Genomic DNA, 12,726 nt, shown 5'->3' on the forward strand with positions numbered 1-12,726 from the left:
ATATCCCGCACTCGGATTACGACAAAGATGATGGTGGGGAGCGTTCGAGGCGATTGGACCAGAACCGCCCAGTATTGTAATATTTCACCAGTCACCCGTGACACACACACACACACACACACACACACACACAGAGAGAGAGAGAGAGAGCGAGAGAGAGAGATCGCTGTGAATTGTCATTTATAGCCAGTAAACTCTTCCTCTTTCACCTCATTTCTAGAACGAAACACACAAAGTACACAAAAACACACAAGAACTCTTGGGAGTTACCCTGTTACGTTTACCTTACTCCATAGCACACAGACACTTCCACTAAGCACTATGTAGTGTTATGACCCCACACACCATTTATTCACCAGGGTGAATGTTAAATTACCACAGTGCCGCCATGAAGTGGTTAAGCACACTTGCATGTTTTGTACTTCCAGACAACTTGCTCCAAAAAGCACCATGACTCATGATTTCTTTATCCGCTGACAAGTTCAATGAGCCTTGTTATTAGACACAGTGCTCAGTCTCCTAAAAAGCACACACTTCCCTGGGAATAATAAGTACAATAACTATCATACGACACGGCTCTTGACCTCCAGTCAGCACGCGCGGTGTCCTCAGCAGACATCTCGGACCTTTTCAACTTATCCCCTCCACAAATGCATAACAATTTCATTCTTAAAAAAATCTTTTCATTTCATTATTTTGGTAAAACAAGCTAAGTGTACAAAGCATTTGGAACCAGAAGAGGCCTTCTTTTGTGCCCCTGAGTGGTGGTTAACCTGAGCTGTCAGAACTAGGTAAGTGGACAAAATGTAAAGCCACAAGCGGTGCAATAAGCTGTAAATAACACTTAAGCAATGGAATTAATATAATTTGTATGAGCAGAGGAACCACCAGGTAGTGAAAACCTTTAAGTTTTCCACCGCAGCTCTTTTGATTTGTTCAGAGGCTCACCATGCTCCAACAGGTTGTAGCCCCAAATTAATCTTACTCTAATTTTTCTACAGAGTTTGAAGATCTGTACATCGAGATGTGTCATCTCACTATGGGCCTCAGGGACCCAAGAATTAGGCTCTTTCCAGTGTCTGTTCTGGCTCTTTATTTAGCAAAGTCAACATGCACAGTATCCCTACATCTATTTTCAAACTGATGAAGGTGGTGACGGTGACACACTGAGCAAAGCTTTCATACTTTCCTCCCCCCAGCAACAGAGTCCAACTCCTCCTGGAGATCCCCAAATTTTCCCATGCTAGACTGGAGGTATAATCTCGGCAGTGTTTCCTGGAGGTACCCCAGGATCTCCATCCAGTGTGCCATGTCTTCTACAACTCTCCATGGCAGGCAACCAAGAGGCATTCCAGCTAGACACCAAACCACATTAATCACTTCTTAATCTGGAGGAGCAGCATCTTTACTCTGAAGCCCTTCATAATTTCTGGGGCCCTCTTGCGATCATAGAGAATGAATCGTGCTGCTCTGTGGATGGACCATGTTTATGCTGCTTCCAACCACGGTTTTGTTCTTCTAGCCACTACACAAAGCCTAGGACAACAGGTGAAGATGGCGATGTGGTCTGAATGGTAAACTGCAATCTTTGTCATCCCCATCTTCTGGAAAAAGTGGCCACCAGCTGAGTTCAGGAGTTCGTTAAGGGCTTCTCAATTGAGATCAGCACAGCCCCATCCTTTTGTTTTCCCATTCTGTGTCACCAAAGAATTTGGTAGAACATTTTTGAGGATATCTGAAAGCCATTTGCTGTTGCCTCTCCAGCCTCCTCTAACATTCTAGTTTTGGCTTCTGCAACCACAGCCACAATGACCATGAAGTACTAAATCTCCTTCATTGTGTTAGCTATGGCCAATCCATGGTTAATGCACAATTCCAATAGCAACTCACCACTTGGTTAAAATCGGGAAAGCCATTATTCCCAAATATGTCCCTCAGGTTTCTCCATCATTACTTGCTTTGAAATCTCCCAGATGCAAAACAGAATCCATAGGTTGCATTGTTTCTAATACCATATCCACCAGCCTTTAGAAATGCAAGATGCTCAGTGGTGAGAACCATGCCCATAGCTGGTCTAGATAATGCCAGTGTAGGTAAGATACTCATGATTTTGAACATTGTGATTATATTATAAGGACTGCCTTCTGTCTGGCCCCTCCCCTTCACCAACTTTCCCCACAGTGTCCCCACCTGGAGCATGAGGCACCAGACAACAGAGCTTTCAGGAGCCCTGGACTGCATCAGCCTCTCAGAAAGGCAAGGCTGCAATCCACAGAGGGACCATGTACTGTAGTCTTATGAAACCCTTCATCGTGAAACTGAACTTTGCTCCACGACCTATCAAACATTCTGAAGTGAATTCACTTAAACTTGACATTCGTTAGAATGTAAACATATGTAGGATCAACAGAGGTTTCCCTGCTAGGTGTTACCCCTGTCCTTCATATTAGTGTGGTCTTGCGCACTTAAATTGGAATGAAAAAGCTTTGAATGGAATACTATATTTGGGATTCTACTGGTATTAGGCTTTGATAGAGATTAATATTACATAACTGATTCACTTTGCAATTTGAAAAAAATTTATTCTTTTAAATAATGCACTTACATCTTGCACTGCTACCAGAACTGTACTGAATATAGTTATCAGTTTAATACTCCAGCTAATGCAAATGTTGAGTGTCCACAAACACAGTTATTAATAAATGTGGGCCAAATCTGTGTTTACCTCTAGTAACTGTGAATCATAACTGCAGTATTTACATTTATCTGACACTTTAAACCAAAGCAACTTACAACATTAAGCTACTTACAATCCATTTATACATAGTAACTTTACTGGAGCAGTTTAGAGTAAGGGCTTTGCAGCTAGAAGTGGAAATTGAACCTGCAACCTTCAGGTCTAAAGGCAATAGTACTAACCATTATGCTACCCGCTGTCCCAATACCTAGTTAAACTGCTTCCCAGAATAATGAGTTGACACTTTTCCTTTCTGAAGGTTAAAACCCAAGAGAAAGATGACCCCAGACTGCAAGAAGACGTTTTCCTTTGGGTCCAATTTGAACCGGCGAGAGCAGTCTGTAAGTATTCCAGAGGAGAGTCCAGAACCTCATACAACTAATATATATCAGTAGGCAACTACAGGTCACTAGGCAACTATTTGGCCTTCTTAGACTTGCTTCTAGTGCATTTTCCTTTTGTGCCACCCTTAGTGCCCCACCGAGACACCCTCAAAGTTCTTGAGAACTGAGACATGAAATGGGGTTTAATTTCAGATTGTTGATTTGTTGATATTGACAAAGATGAAGAAAGATGCCTTGTTTTACCTGGTTGACTGGCATTATCATGATTAACAGACCAGAACGCCCCAGTGTCACCCCATGACTGACTGATACATTATGTGGTAACAGGACCAAACTCTGGGCTGCTGAGCGAAGATGGGAAAATCCTAGACTCGCTTGGACCTGAATGCCTACAAACAGCTCTTAGCTACTTTTCACTCTGCTGTCTCTTCAGCTAAAACTACCTTCGACCACGACAAAATTTAGACTGCAACTAAAAAACCACACAGACTCTTTACCACATTCTCATCCCTTCTGCAATCGCAGACAAGTTCTCAGCATCACCTTGCCCAGTTCGCGCTGGACCTTCCTGTGAGGTCATGCTCTCCAAATTCAAACCCCTCTCCAAATCTGAAATCTCTGACCTCTTGATATTACACAGAGCCACCACCTGCTCGCTTGATCCGATCGCATCGTCACTCCTACAGAACATCTCCCCGCAGCTCTCCACCTTCATCTCTAAGATTATCAACTCCTCGCTCTCCTCTGGCTGTTTCCCTGCTGCCTTCAAAATTGCTCTCATTTCACCTATGTAAAAGAAACCCTCCCTGGATCCCAACTCGGTTCAAAGCTACAGACCAGTCTCCCTCCTCTCCTTCCTGGCCAAAACTCTAGAGTGGGCAGCCTGTGATCAACTATCTGAATTCCTTACCCAGGACCATCTCCTCAATGGGTATCAGTCTGGTTTCAAAGTTGGTCACTCCACGGAGACGGAGCTCCTGGCAGTGTCTGATGCTCTCCAGTCAGGTAGAGCCACCTCCCTCTCCTCGGTCCTTATCCTCCTAGATCTGTCTGCAACATTTGACACCGTCAACCACCGGATTCAACTCTCCTCTCTCAGTCAGCTTGGGATCAAAGGAGCGGCACTAAGATGGTTTGAGTCCTACCTATCTAACAGATCCTATCAAGTGGTCTGGCAGAGCTCCTGTTCTTCTCCTCTGCCTCTCTGAACCGGTGTCCCACAGGGCTCGGTACTGGGTCCTCTTCTCTTCTCGATCTACACCTTCTCCCTCGACCCAGTCATAGCCTCCCATGGATTCAAATACTACTGCTATGTTGATGATACTCAGCTCTTCCTCTCCTTTCCACCTGGAGCATCAGACATTTCTCCACGCATTGCTGCCTGCCTGTCAGACATCTCTGCTTGGATGTCTGATCATCACCTCCAACTCAACCTCTCCAAAACAGAGATTCTTCATCTCCCAGCTGGCCTGTCCTCCTGTCACAATCTATTGATCAAACTGGACAACTCACTCATTTTGCCTACCTCCTCAGCTAAGAGTCTGGGAATGACGACTGACTCAAGTCTATCTTTCTCTCAGGACATCGAAGCCACAACCCAGTCCTGCAGGTACATCCTGCATAATATCAGCAGGATCTGTCCCTACCTCACAACTGACTCTGCTCAACTACTTGTCCAGGCCATGGTGACATCCTGTCTGGGTACTGCAACTCTCTCCTGTCTGGCCTTCCCACTACTGCCATCAAACCTCTGCAGCTGATACAGAACACTGCTGCTGCATGAGTTGTGCTTGACTTACCAAAGCGTTCCCATGTATCTCCCCTATTCATTTCTCTGCATTGGCTTCCTATAGCTGCCCAGATCAAATTTAAGACCCTGGTTATTGTCTAGAAATGGATTGATAGAACTGATCTCAGCTATTTACAAGACTTGATCAACCGCTACACCCCAACCAGACCACTTCACTCATCTACTTCTGCTCGCTTGGTGGTTGTGCGCACGAAAGGCAAAGCGCAGAGGTTCTCGGTTCTGGCTCTGGCTCCACTGTGGTAGAACAACCTCCCCCTCTCACTCAGAACTGCTGAAACACTGTCTACATTCAAGAAGGGTCTGAAAACTCACCTTTTCCAGACTCACTTCACCCATGGTCTCTCAAGCTCATGTAGGGTGTAAATATTCATGTACTGTAACTTTATGATCATCCTCAGATAAGCCTTTACACAACTGCTACTCCTGTATTGTATGTAAATGTTTGTGCACCTTTTCTAAAAAAAAAAAAAACAATTTTGTACAAAGGTAATCACAATGAGTCTATCCTGAATTTTGTGCGCCTACTTGTGCGATGAACATTGGTGCATAAAGTGGAAAGAAACAAACTAGGTTTACTTAAGAAACACATGTCTGCAACTATGTCTCTCTTTCTGCTAATGAAATGCACAAACTGTATTTCTCTGAGATGTACGTCACTTTGGAGGAAAGCGTCTGCTAAATGAATAAATGTAACAGCCTCAGGAGGGTGCGGTGGCGCGGTGGCGCAGTGGCGCAGTGGGTCCTGCTCTCCAGTGGGTCTGGGGTTCGAGCCCCGCTTGGGGTGCCTTGCAACGGACTGGTGTCCCGTCCTGGGTGTGTCCCCTCCCCCTCTAGCCTTATGCCCTGTGTTGCCGGGTAGGCTCCGGTTCCCCGCGACCCCGTATGGGACAAGCGGTTCTGAAAGTGTGTGTGTGTGCGTGTGTAACATCCTCATGGCAAAAGCTGCAAGATCACATTTCCTTTCTGAAGGCTAAAACCCAAGAGAAAGTTGATCCCAGCCTGTGAGAATATCATTTGCTCTGGGTTCAGTTTGAACTTGCGAGGGCAGCTCCACAACTCCAGCTCCAGCTTTAGGTTCACGTGAGCAGCAGACAATGCTGGGGAGTGTGTCCTAAAGCAGCCTGCTCTCACGACATGCGTAGCACGCCTCACGAGGAAAGAGGCAAGGCTTGAACCGTTGACAGGCCGATGGGGGGGTCCATTAGTTCATTAGCCAGCGATGCGGAAGCGTGCAGTCGGAATGGTGCAGCGCGTCTGAGTGTCACGCTCCATTTGGAAACACCATCCCGCTGGGAGGTTGAACTCCCGCGCTGGCTCTCCGGGTGCGAGCGTTGCCTTTTAAGCGAAACCTGTGTGGCTCTTACGTAACGGTCCAATAATGGCATCCCTCCAGGCCTCCGCTAATGTCACATCAGCACCACTGCTATGGTCATCAAGAGACACATATTTCTCAGTGTTACCTTGTGTTGTGACATTACATATTCTTGCATTCAATCTCGTACAAGGCTTCCAGTGCAGTCACCTTTCCTGCACCTGTTGTCTTTTTTGCTTTAAACAATCTAAACAATGGCTGGAAAAGAGTGAGTGTGCGCTTCGGAATGCAATGGGAGAGAGGGCACGCATAGACAATAAGCTCAAGGATGGGAACACGTACATCTGGCACACGCATTGGCAGCAGGGTGGTAAACACTCATATTTACACACACGCTTGGCATGAGATTTCCACTGTGGTTCTCTGCACCTCATTACACTGCGAGCAGTTTAACAGCCACAGAGCATTTCCTCTGACGCTGGTTTGTGGAACTGCTTCTCAGGTGCAAACAGAAACAGTCCCATGTTTACAGCTTCTACACCTGAGCACTTTCTGAAAAAACAGTGCTCATATTGAAAGGACAAAGATGTATGAGAGAGCGGACAAAAGGCCATTATGTCAATACAAATTTACATTTATTTGTACAATTCATTTACTAAACTCAGCTGTGCTTGAGAATGCCTTCGAATCAATTCGATACTTTGACAGACAGTGTTCCAGCAGTTGTGTGCCGGATTCAGTGCCACATGCGGTGTGTGAGTTTGTGTGCGCGCGCGCACTGCTGCCATTTGTAACACTGCTACTGCAGCGCCATGATGTGAGCAGCCCCTAGTGGTGGGAGAGAGCAGTGCAACAACAGGCGCGTCATGAAGGGATGGATAAATGGATGAATAAATGGATGAATGAACTGCCGAACGAACGAATGATCGAATGTAACAAAACAAAACTTCATTATTCACAAGAGGGAAATTCTACTTGGCTGCAGCACCATACATTATACAATAACCGAGTACAGCAGAATCATTTCATGCAACTGCTCTGAGGGAAACTCAACTCACAGAGAAACACGTTTCACTACAAACTCACTAATTCCAAGTTTTCAAATACTTAACTGTACGATTCTGTCGGCCTGCAACATAATGTATAGTTCAATGTAACTCATGACAGGAAGAGATGCCTTGTAACCCCTAAGAGGCCCGTTCCTCACACGTCCCATCATCTTCCTGATCACTTAAGTGTCGCTTCTTACAGTCAGAAGGACCAACTTACTAAGGTAAAATATGTGCATTACACATTAATAGTTTTCACATCAACCCAGAATAATGGTGATGAAATCCAGGAATTCATAGTTCTTGTCTTTCTCCAAGAACAAAAATAGCAGCTGTCATTTCTTTTCAGTGATTGACAGCGATCTGTCCTCCACAGGTAACAAGAAACTCTCCATTTGACCAGGAATTCAGGTCCCATAGTATGTAGACAACACTGCAGAGTCGGGTGGTCTGTACCATCTGCTGCTATGATATACCATATATTAAACCATCTGTTGCCATGTTAAACCATGCACAACACCTTCTGCTGCTATGCTATACCATGTTTATGTTTACATTCATTCATTCTGCTGACACTTCTCCAAAGCAACTGACAATGTTGTCACCTACAATTATTTGCAATACACTACCAGCTCTTCCTTTAAATGTACTGTAAATGTACAAAGCCATACGCTGATACGCTATACCATTATTAACACCTTCAGCGGCTGTGCAATACGACTCTTGTTGTTTTACCCTGTTTCTACATTATTGTACACAATAAGTGGACATAAACAGTTCAAGGACCCAAAAAGGCTCTGAGCGCTGCTTCCATGGCTCCCTATGAAGCGCTACATGGCGGGGGCGGGGAGTCTCGGGGGTCTCTCGCCCTCCACACAGGCCGTCAGTACTGGCAAGGGCTGCTCTGCGCTGGGGAATCAGGACCACGTCTGGTTACGGAGATCCACACACGCGGATCAGGCCTTCAGAGCCGTCTAAGAAAGTGGTGTTTCCTCTTCAAAGAGAGATCTGCACTACTGCAGAGAGCAAACCCAAAGTGAGGTCTGCGGCATCTGTGCTGACCCGCAGTTGCCCGTTTGCCCATCTCAGGCCCCACTGGACATACGTGGCCTTCTGGGAGTCCTCCACCGTGGACGCAAGGACTGCAAGGGAACACACACACACACACACACACATTTTCAGAACCGCTTGTCCCTTACGGGGTCACGGGGAACCGGAGCCTACCCGGCAACACAGGGCGTAAGGCCGGAGGGGGAAGGGGACACACCCAGGACGGGACGCCAGTCCGTCACAAGGCACCCCAAGCGGGACTCGAACCCCAAACCCACCGGAGAGTAGGACTGCGGTCCAACCCACTGCGCCACCGCACCCCCTCCAAGGGAACACAATGCAAAGAAATGCGCGTGACGGACGCTGACACTTGTGCTGTGTCAGACGAGTCCTTGGGGTCCACCGTCTGTCAGCGGCGCCAGTCGATGTGGGACCACGAGCAAAGCGAAGCAGTAAGCACTTTGCTGGCAGAGCAAATGTCCCTGAGGACATCCCACACGTTAGTGCCAGCGCGAGACCAGTGCCATCTCGTACCACCAGCTAAACACCACATTAAAAAGAAGACCATTAGGTGCTCAACGAAAGGTACCGACGCCAGACCTGACGTGTGTGTGTGTGTGTGTGTGTGTGTGTGTCTGTACGTGATTGCGTGTATGTGAGAAGCAGCTGCCGTCACATCAGAGCAGAAGCACAAGATCAGGTAAATGTGGCTCCTGTTTGACTTTATTCTACTGGATTCCTTCTCGGGTAGCGCTGTCTGAAGTGAGGCGACAGACAAAGCCTTTGTTGCCATTTACCTGAAAAGCAGGCGAACAACCTGCCCTCCGGGGGTCTTTTTAGAACAGCGTCTCTCGACAGGTCCCCAGTGTTCACTTTAAAGGCAAATTAAAGACCCAGGAGCTGCGACTATCCCTCCATCGCCGTGAATGAGGTCGATTTCCTTTGAAATGCAGAAAAGAAGGCCAAGACAGTGGTGGTCCGGCAGCTACAGAAGTGGGGGATGTGGGACACAACGGCGATGCGCACCGTTTGTCACACAGCACCCTTTGTCCCCTCCTGCGACACCTGGCCTGCGATCACCACTCTTCCAAAGTTCGCCTCTGCATTCCACAACAGTTCTGAAATTCATTAAGCCATTTCTGCTTGAAATGCTACAAAAACTGCAACTTCACCACATATAATTCCAATTAAAATGTAACAGCGCTGAAAACCAAAGTGAGAAAAACGAGAAAAACAATAGAAATACTACAACACACGAGGCCATCGCAGAGTCGCTAGTAACACTAACACTACAGTGGGTTACAGGTGCATATCCCACCAGCAGAGGTACACTAACCGAGTGCACTACCCCAGTGCAGTGAGCCCCTGCAGGTCTGGCTGCACAACACACCTGGGTCCAGCAGGTCCTCCATGGCAGTCCTGGTGCAGGGGAGGCAGAAGCAGCAGTGGCCAGGCGTCTGCGGGGCTCTGGGCTGCTGTGGCAGTGAGAGGGGCTCTGGCTCTGCCATGACACGCAAGTGCTCCGTCCAGCGGTTTCTCTAGGCATGCTCACAGGCTGGGGGGAGGGTGAAGGGGGCGGGCAGGACCCGACAGCCCCGATGTGCTCAATCACATCAGAGGACTGCTGCACGCACAGCAGCCTCAAACAGGTTGGCCATCTGACCCAGTGAGAGTTCACTCTTCCACCACAAGGGGGCACTCATGTTTGTTTATTTAAAAAAAAAAATCAAAGTTACTCAAGAACACCATCAGGATATTTCATTCATAAATAGAAATCATGGTTCGTGGGTATACACTCAGAAAGCAAGTGCCAAGAATCTAATTTCCGGCTCTTTGAATCACTACTATGGGGACTTGGAGAAGAGAGCAGAAAGACGAGTTGTTGCTGAAATGGAGATGAACACGGCCCTGTATGAATAAAGTCGGGCCGTGAGGTTGGCACACAGAGCCACTCTAGAGGCACTGTGAATACACAAGCTGCAGGTGGCAGAGAAATGACCCTACACGCAGCAACCGCAATCTGTTAGCATTCCTGCGGCAGATGGATCATCTTGATCAAGAGAGCACAGCAGTCCATGAGCCCATCAATGGTCCACTCAGAATGAAATCCAAGTGTAGCCAATCATCACCATTCATTCATTGACAAAGTAATACAGACAAACCACATCCTGCTGTATTAACAGCAGTCCACGTGAAAACATAATCCGCGAACAGGACAAGGGGCCAAGTTTCGGCTGATGCCCAGAGGTCGATGCCCATTTAACCCATTTCCAACAAGCTCTCTCCCCACAGAGCATCTCTAATTGAAGACCTGGCAGCAAATGGACACTGGTGTAGCATCAGTTGAGGGCTTCACGCAGATAAACAGTGCCAGGAAGTTTCCATTGACGGACACTCTTAGTGACCTCAGTGGGTATGATGTGTCACCCTCCCCCACAAAGTGTCTCGCAATCCATGCACACATACACACACACACACACACACACACACACACACAGGGTGCCATTCTGCTGCCCTTCAGCCCCAGTGTGTGATGGGTGGGCAACACCTTAAACTGGCCCCACTGTCTCTTTGTGGCTTTTCTCCTGGTTTTCTTATTTCCCCCTCAGTCTGAAGACAGAGAATTTACACTGACTGGCGGCGATGAGCTGTGGTTTTGTGCAAGAGACACCCATGACTGCCTGCCTGTGTGGACTCGTCCTCATCACATGTCACAGAGGATGGTGCGACCAGAGAAAGGGATCTATCGTTATTTCCTCTTTCGTACCACTCTGAAAACATGCGTTACATACAGTATCCCTAAGAATTCAAATCGAGATCAGTGCAAACAGCTGGAAATCAATCCGTTAGAAAATCTGATATTAAGTCGTTATTTCCTTCCTCTCAAAAGCAATGAAAGGAGGGAGACTTCTCAGATGTCGGTAGGTCACCCCTGCCGGGGAGGTACTTTTATCTCCACGGCCGTGAAGCAAGGGGAGGAACAAATAAGCAGATCTAAGCAGCGGAGGCAGGCAGTCAATATTTACTGTGCTGGCACTGGATCGCTACACACTGCAACAGCTGCTGTCAACACTTGTGTCAGAGTGGGATGGAGGTGGGGGGTTGGAGGAAGGATCCTGATGGATAGCTCTCATCTGTCTTCATCACCTCCCAGAGATGGAGTTCTCACTGAAGTGTAATCAGAAGGGGAGTAAATCTGCAGGACACTCTGCTGCGTCCTACAGTACTGCGGACAGGGAAAGCATTTGGATGCTTTTGGTTTCGAATGTGCTGTCAAACCGTTGTAACTTGGGCAAAATGTGCTACAGGCCATTTTAATGTTAAGGGTCTAGGGGGGCCAAAGTGAAAAGACAAGTGGGAAGATTTTCATTCTAGATCACATAAAGGCCAAACAAGTATCATTTACCACGTTACAGTCACCATGTCACTTGCCCTTGCCAAGTTTAACAATTACATTTACTGAACACAGGGAATTATGCTACAGCGTGTAACATCAGCAATCCCCGACATACCCTGATTTACCCCTAAACACAATTACCAAACAATATAGTCCACCAGCCCAGTGAGCGGCACACAAACCATCACCCCAGGGCTGCTGGTCACTCTTCAGTCGTAACCTCTGGCTCTTCTCAGGGTATTGGTTCATTACGTAGCAGGTACAGATATCAGTCTCAAAGTACGACAGTGATAGAAAGCTTGCTCCGCTAGGGGGCACTGTGACATTTACATTGATTCACGTAGCTGACACTTCTCTCCAAAGCGACGTACAATGTTAAGCTATTTACAGTCATTGACCAATTTATACAACAGAGCAATTTTACTGGGGTAATTCAGGGTAAGTACCTTGCTCAAGGGTACTACAGCTAGAGGTGGGATTCAAGAATCTGTCACCTTTGAGTCCAAAGGTAGCAACTCTAATCGGTACGCTACCCGCACCCCCAATAAGACATGACCCTGCCTGCATTCAGCGGACGACCTCTCTTCGGGTCACCTGGCCAGCAACCCATGGTGCAAAGCCTAGACTCGCTACTGCCTTTAAGAGCTTCATTCATAGAAGGTTAGGAAATTGATACCAGGTTTAGTGTTGTGTCCTCATTTCAGCAGCAAATTTCAGTTTTACACCACTACACTTCAAATGAAAATGAAGATGTTGAACTGAGGGGTATAAATTAGGAATTCATTCCCTGACAAACCCTGTATTTGGGGAAAAATACTTTCTATTCAAGAATGATTTCGCCAGTTTTGTTAATGCGGCTCTCTTTGCTTTTGTTTGACCTCATTATATCCCAAAACCGAGTCCAGTTCGAGACCTTTGAAATGCCATTTCTCAATTTAAGCTGTAACTAGCAGTTTGAAACCATTCTCTACTATCTGCAAGAATTAATGCACCTTATTAATACTGCAAAATGGAGTACATTTTTAAA

General features: G+C 46.9%; 1 protein-coding gene across 6 annotated transcripts in view; it reads right to left on the reverse strand.

Moving 5' to 3' along the window:
- Window positions 1-12,726, reverse strand: part of grip1 (glutamate receptor interacting protein 1) — a 253,835-nt gene that overhangs the window by 93,589 nt on the left and 147,520 nt on the right. The gene's annotated exons all lie outside the window — the stretch shown is intronic.

The sequence above is a fragment of the Scleropages formosus genome, chromosome 24 (genome assembly GCF_900964775.1).
Source record: "Scleropages formosus chromosome 24, fSclFor1.1, whole genome shotgun sequence".
Taxonomy (NCBI): Eukaryota; Metazoa; Chordata; class Actinopteri; order Osteoglossiformes; family Osteoglossidae; genus Scleropages; species Scleropages formosus.